This window comes from Drosophila miranda (assembly GCF_003369915.1).
Source record: "Drosophila miranda strain MSH22 chromosome Y unlocalized genomic scaffold, D.miranda_PacBio2.1 Contig_Y1_pilon, whole genome shotgun sequence".
Taxonomy (NCBI): domain Eukaryota; kingdom Metazoa; phylum Arthropoda; class Insecta; order Diptera; family Drosophilidae; genus Drosophila; species Drosophila miranda.
The window spans coordinates 30,586,168-30,593,696 of NW_022881603.1; the positions used below are offsets into that span (position 1 = coordinate 30,586,168).

Below are 7,529 nucleotides of genomic sequence, written 5' to 3' on the forward strand. Positions count from 1 at the left end.
TAGCCGAGTCGATTGAGCCATGTCTGTCTGTCCGTCTGTCCGTCCGTCCGTCTGTCCGTCTGTCCGTCCCCTTCAGCGCCTATGGCTCAAAGACTATAAAAGCGAGAGCAACGATGTTTTGGATCCAGACTTCTGTGATATGTCACTGCTACAAGAATATTTCAAAACTTTGCCCCGCCCACTTCCGCCTCCACAAAGGGCGAAAATCTGGGGCATCCACAATTTCGACGATACGAGAAAACTAAAAACGCAGAATCGTAGAAGATGACTATATCTTCTAGAGTGCAAAATCTGAACCAGATCGTATAATTATTATAGCCAGAATCAAGAAAACAATTTCATTCTTTCTCGCTCTGTCTCTCTCTAACACACAGGTTTCATGGTCGGTTTTGCCAATTGCAAAATATGAGTTCAAGGATCTCAGAACCTATAAGAGCCAGAGCAACCAAATTTGGTATCCACACTCCTGTGATATCGGACCTTGACCATTTTGTGTCAAAATTTCGCCACACCCCCTTCCGCCCCCGCAAAGGACGAAAATCTGAGGCATCCACAAATCTCAGAGACTATTAAGGCTAGAGTAACCAAATTTGGTACACACACTCCTTTAAGATGTCACTATAAAACGTATATCTCAAAATTTCGCCCCTCCCCCTTCCGCCCCCACAAAAGACGAAAATCTGTTGCATCTACAATATTGCAGATTCGAGAAAACTAAAAACGCAAAATCATAGATAATGACCATATCTATCAGACTGCTGAATCTAGATCAGATCAGATAAATTTTATAGCCAAAAGCAACAAATCAATTTGCAGTGGCTACGCAGCGCCCGACGTCACGCTCAGACTGATTTTCTGTCTCTCTCGCACGCACTCTTTGTCGTGTCGTTTAATATTAGCGGCGTCTGCCGGAGGAGAGCCATACTGACTTAGTATCGGGTATAACTGTAGAGTTGCGGTGTCCGCAGCAACTCACAACGTTCCTCCTCGTTAGTTTTCTCGGATCTGCAATATTGTGGATGCAACAGATTTTCGTCCTTTGCGGGGCGGAAGGGGGTGGGGCGAAATTTTGAGATATACGTTTTATAGTGACATCTTAAAGGAGTGTGTGTACCAAATTTGGTTACACTAGCCTTAATAGTCTCTGAGATTTGTGGATGCCTCAGATTTTCGTCCTTTGCGGGGCGGAAGGGGGTGTGGCGAAATTTTGACACAAAATGGCCAAGGTCCGATGTCACAGGAGTGTGGATACCAAATTTGGTTGCTCTGGCTCTTATAGGTTCTGAGATCCTTGATCTCATATTTTGCAATTGGCAAAACCGACCATGAAACCTGTGTGTTAGAGAGAGACAGAGCGAGAAAGAATGAAATTGTTTTCTTGATTCTGGCTATAATAATTATACGATCTGGTTCAGATTTTGCACTCTAGAAGATATAGTCATCTTCTACGATTCTGCGTTTTTAGTTTTCTCGTATCGTCGAAATTGTGGATGCCACAGATTTTTCGCCCTTTGTGGAGGCGGAAGTGGGCGGGGCAAAGTTTTGAAATATTCTTGTAGCAGTGACATATCACAGAAGTCTGGATCCAAAACATCGTTGCTCTCGCTTTTATAGTCTTTGAGCACTAGGCGCTGAAGGGACGGACAGACGGACAGACGGACAGACGGACGGACGTACAGACGGACAGACGGACAGACAGACATGGCTCAATCGACTCGGCTATTGATGCTGATCAAGAATATATATACTTTATGGGGTCGGAAACGATTCCTTCTGGACGTTACACACATCCACTTTTACCACAAATCTAATATACCCCAATACTCATTTTGAGTATCGGGTATAAAAACGCAAAATCATAGATAATGACCATATCTATCAGATTGCTGAATCTGGATCAGATCAGATAATTTTTGTAGCCAAAAGGAACAAATCAATTTGCAGTGGCTACGCAGCGCCCGACGTCACGCTCAGACTGATTTTCTGTCTCTCTCGCACGCACTCTTTGTCGTGTCGTTTAATATTAGCGGCGTCTGCCGGAGGAGAGCCATACTGACTTAGTATCGGGTATAACTGTAGAGTTGCGGTGACCGCAGCAACTCACAACGTTCCTCCTCGTTTTCGAATAATATTGCTGCCATTTGAATATTGCTGCACCTTTCTTTTATCCCACATTTCATGCAATGCTAAAAAATATTTCGACTTCTCTTCTGCTGCAATATTTTCAATTTCATTTTATTTACTTAAAATGTGTAAATATTTCAGTATTTACCAATGCATAAATCCCTCACGCGGTCGCGGCAGTCCCATGGGCTGGGGCACAGCTACCACATGAGGTGCAGGCTCCAACTAGACTCGAAAGAGCACAATAAAAGGGATCACAGATTCCAGTTACCCCTTCTAATATTCAAAATATTTACTTTATTTTGCATAGCTAATTATGGACAATTAAGTAAAGCTTTACACCGTGTTTATCACAAGAGTCCTGGGGGAGGATGAGGCGGAGGGACGACATACAATCTGCTCTTTAGGCACCCGACTTGGCATTCACTGTGAGCTGCTTGAAGTCGCGGTCGCTCAACAGCTGCCATTTGTAGCCCAAGATCTGGGAGATCTCCCGCTCCACAGCCTCGTAGGAGCGCGAGTTGCGCCGGAGCCAGGCGTGGAACTCGTTGCTCCATTCCGGATGCCGGGGCCAGCAGCGTCGCAGTGGACAACTTCTCTCGTACGGTCTGTGGAGAAACAAGGTGTTAGCTGAGAGGGAGCGGCGGACTAATGAGCTCTCACCAGAGTGTCCAAGTTGAAGCATTGGCGGCACATCAGCACCAGCAAGCTGTCGATGCGGTTGTGAAACGGCTTGGGACTGGAGAAGCGCGGCAACAGCTCATGACCGTAGACAGCCAGAGTATTCTTGTAGTGGTCTATCATGCGGACGAGCAGGTCAGCCCTTACACGAGCCTGTGGCGCCCAGTAGGTTATGCTGTGGACTGGGGCCTCTGGTTGCAGCACTACCTCGCCGTCGACGAGGTTCTCCAGCCGCAGATGCACCCGCATGCGCGGATTCGTCTTCTTTAGGCTGCGCCAGTCCTTGACTCCGCAGGCGCTGATGGTCAGGTGGTTGGGAGTATACCAGTTTTGCAGTAAATACAGATGCCGCAGCTTTGTGTCCGCCAGCAGAGACAGCACATCGTCGTCTATGTTTTGGGGAGAAATGGTGAGCACCTGCCAATGGAGATATATTACTGTTTAGTACGAGAAAAGTGTGTAGAAAGATGCTTCCGTCACCTGCAGATGCACCCATGCATGATGGGACAGTGCGTGGTGGTCACATTCACTAGATTGAGCACTCGCATCTTGGTGCAGCAGCTGCAGACGACTTCATCCAGCAAGTGATTCGCCTCGAAGCGCTCCAGCACAAAGTCCACCAGCTTCAGAGTGTGCAGTTCTTCTTCAGGCCCCTCAGCAACTGTCCTCCAGTGCCGAAGAGCTTAATGCCTTCCGGATCGTTGGGCTGCGACATGTTGCAGGGGAAATGATAGACCAGAGAACGTATCCGGCGACCCATGCCAACGAGCTGCGGCTCGGCGTTCAGTTCTTTTCCCTGAAAGGCATCGGTAGGTTACAAAGGGGAAATACAATTTGTCATTCCCTCACTTTGTCCATGCTCCAGGTGAGCATTGTCATAAACTGGAAGATGTTGTTGAAGCTGTGCCACGGCCGGAACTCGATGCCTCGCAGGTGACGCCCGATTCTCGACAGGCAGTTCTGTGTGCGCATGTGATCGAGACAGTACTGCCAGCCCGAGTAGTAGTTGTATTTTGGTCTCGTCAGCGTGCGATCGTCAACCACAAAGTTGTTCCAAACCGTTGGCAGATAGAAGGCCCGATGCCACTGGCGGCAGACCTTGAAAGACACCAGAAGATGGAGGGGGAGTACGAGCAGGAGTACACTCTTCTCACCAGGCCAGCATAGTAGCGCTCCTTGGGGCTGAGGTAGGTGAAGATTTCCTCGAGTATCAGGTCCGGAAGAATGCACCATTTGGATTCTTCAGTGGTCCCATCGTTGTCCTCATCGACGTCTATGTAGCAGGCTGGCGAAAGGTGGGAATACTATATATTATGCTGACGACATGACGGAGAAATCAGTGGGTTACCTTTTTCGTTCTCATCGATCTTCCAGCCAGCCTTTTGCATAACGTCCAGCTTGGCGCTGCCTTTGCGGGCTGCCACACTCATTTCAGACATCTTCTATCACCAAAATGATTATTGTTATTAATCTTTCCTCTGCTGCTGTAATTTATTTACAACACAAACAGAAGTCACATCGCTATATACTCTACTCTAATTTTGAATCAATTTTGGCACAGCCTGCCGCTCTGCTTTCTCTTATTTTCGGTTTATTATACCCGATACTCAAAATGAGTATTGGGGTATATTAGATTTGTGGTAAAAGTGGATGTGTGTAACGTCCAGAAGGAATCTGAATAAATCAAATGAATCTGTTGATGTAGATTCACTTGATTTTGTGGTGAATGTCAATTCATCACGTCAGGGTCACCAAATGAACAAATCAAATGAATCTGTTGATGTAGATTCACTTGATTTTGTGGTGAATGTCAATTCATCACGTCGGGGTCACCAAATGAGTAAATCAAATGAATCTATTGATGTAGATTCACTTGATTTTGTGGTGAATGTCAATTCATCACGTCGGGGTCACCAAATGAACAAATCAAATGAATCTGTTGATGTAGATTCACTTGATTCTGGTGATTGTCAATATGACAATCGTATGCTGAAAATTTTATGTATGTATGCTACCGGTTCATGTACCAGTAACAAATGGTCGCCGCAATCGGTACTTGAACAAATTGGGCTTCGGAGATGTGAATACGTCAGAGTTTTCTTTCGTACTGATTTTATTTGGTAAAATGCAAGGTTTATATACAATTTCTATGAGTATGATTGTTTACTTAGGATCTTAGGTATGTTTAATTAGCTCTGAGTATCATATTGCTAGGGAAATGTGTTATCTCTATTTAGGACTAAGCAATTACTACAAATCCAACAGTGGAATATTCCAAGGGTCATATTTATGACGGTCACAATGGTTATCATGCAGATGGTGTGATTTGACCACATGCAGGTCATCCAGAATGTGTTTTATGATAGTGCCGTAAATATCTTAACAGTGTATGTACACAAATGCATGCAGCTGTCCGTTGTATATTTATTTAGGTCAGTAGTGCATGTCACATATTTATATTTAGAGCATATTATCGTTTATTTCTTTAGGTGGCTGGGAAATCTTAACCTATTTATGGTTAGCTATTTGTCTAGGTCTAATCGTACAATTTTGTACTTTCGTTGAAATCGTACATCCTCCCGGCCGTTGAACATAGTATGCTCAACCATCATCAATATTGATTGTGAACGGATGCCTTGGTGCGTTTTCTTCACTAGCTGATGAGCTAAGTGTATGTCTCTGCTGAGAAGGGAGTCTTGTTGTGTACCACCTTTTAACCAGATGAATCATTACAATGATCATGATGAAGAGCAGTGCAATGTAGATGGCAATATGATGATGATCAATGGTTTCAAGATTGTGGGGTAACTTGAAACTTTTAGGTGGTAGCAGATTCGTTTCCATTTGATACAGCTCCTCGTAGTTCAGTTTTTCATTGTTCCTTGAAACCTTCTTTGTAGAACGTTCAGTTGATGTTTCGTTGAGATCACTATCTCCAAACCGAGCGTATGATAACTGCAGAGTAGTTTCCAATGTGCTCTGACTTGTGACAGTCATTAGCGAATTCCGAACGATGCATCCAGGTTCGGCGATCAATATTCCTGAGTGTTGTAGCTTAATATCCGAAATGCCATCTGCACATACCGCTGATAGCTTTAATGATGACTTTGTTGCAAAAATCCATCGATTTCTTTTATGCATGCTCAACCATAAAAATGATTTTTTTGTGTTGACTAGGTGACATGATGAGTCCGTTTTGTTGTGAAACATTTGTAATTCACAACTTGTTTCGGCTGAGAACATTGTTTGTTTATTATAGCAAACAAAGTCATTGTTTGCTCTTTGATGACAGGTTTTGAATTCAGTCTCTGATAGTTCAACGAATTCGTCTCGGTGACTATTGATTGCCATATATGGTGTTTTTATTTCAAACATGCTTATCCCATTTTTATTTGGCACCGGAATCGCTGTCAATTTGTATATTTCCAGTTCGTTTACTGAGACTAATGGAAATGTAACCTTGATAATTGCATGATCCTCTATTATAGTGCCTTCTGCTTTCATCATCTGGTACACCATGAGCATATTGTCGGGAGTTACTGGAAGTGCTTGTCCTGGCCTTAAATGATCCCGTATCTGCTCCAGTTGTTCCTTAAGTTGTCGGGGGGATATTAGCATAGGGCTAATTGTATTGTGTCGGATATCTGTCAAGACATTGATGATCTCTGCTTGCATTCGTTGAAGATTTGCAGATAATAGAGTCAACTGAGTAGACAACGTAGTGTACCATTGAAAGGCGCTAAAATGATCAGCCCTTCCCTTTGACTCGGTGATGAAATCCTCAATTCGACTTAATCGTTTGGAATTTGAGATTTCATCCCGTTTTATCACATTGATTGTAGAGTCAATCAATGATGTTTGATTTTTAAGCAAGGTTAATAGGTGATCTTCGTTATCCTTAATGTGCATTTCCTTCATATGCCCAAGTGCCTCATATTCTTTCATGAATTGCACATAGCTTGCCTTGGTTTCCGGATCTCGTGACAGTCGTTTTTCCAGGCAAAAAAGTCGACGTGTAGCCAAATCACGGCTCTCCCCTAGGGAAGAAGCATCTTCCAAAAATGGAAGTCTGACAATGAATTTCTTGTCACATGCCATTTGAATATTTTGAGAAAAATATTGCTCACATCGCTTCTCTAGAGGGGATAAGCATGGTGTGTTGCTCGGGAATGAATCCAATTCCCAAAACTTGGAGATTTGCTGATCCACCTTGTCCTCCTCAGTCAAAACTGCACACGTGCTTTGGCTCTTTGACTCCTGTCTTAGCTTGCCAGCCACTATCCAGCCTAGTTTCGTTTCCTGTAGCCTGGGCAATCCTTTTCCAATTGATACATGCTTGTCTTGCATGATTTCGAAGTAATGTTCTGCTCCCAATAGTATGTCTATTCTTCCAGTCTTGTCAAAGTTGGGATCCGCCAAAGTGATATTTTTCGGAAGCTTCCAACGAGACGTATCAATCGACTGTGCTGGTTGATCTGCCACTATGTGTGTCAATACTATTGCTTCTAGTCTTGTATTAAACTTGTTATCTTGTGAAGTAAGCATAACATTGACTCTTGCTTTTGACGTTTGTGTTCGTCCGCCAATTCCATTTATTTGTAGTTCTGATTTTGTGACTTTCAGATCTAATATTTTCAATGCTCTTTCAGAAATCACATTGACTTGAGAGCCTGAATCAAGTAGGGCTCTAAATTCACCCATTTGTCCATTGTTGCCTTTTATTG

At 43.7% G+C, this 7,529-nt stretch overlaps 1 pseudogene; it reads right to left on the reverse strand.

Annotated features, from left to right (window-relative positions):
* Window positions 1-2,527: 2,527 nt before the first annotated feature.
* On the reverse strand, window positions 2,528-4,410 carry LOC117191991 (annotated as a pseudogene).
* Between the last annotated feature and the right edge of the window lie 3,119 nt (window positions 4,411-7,529).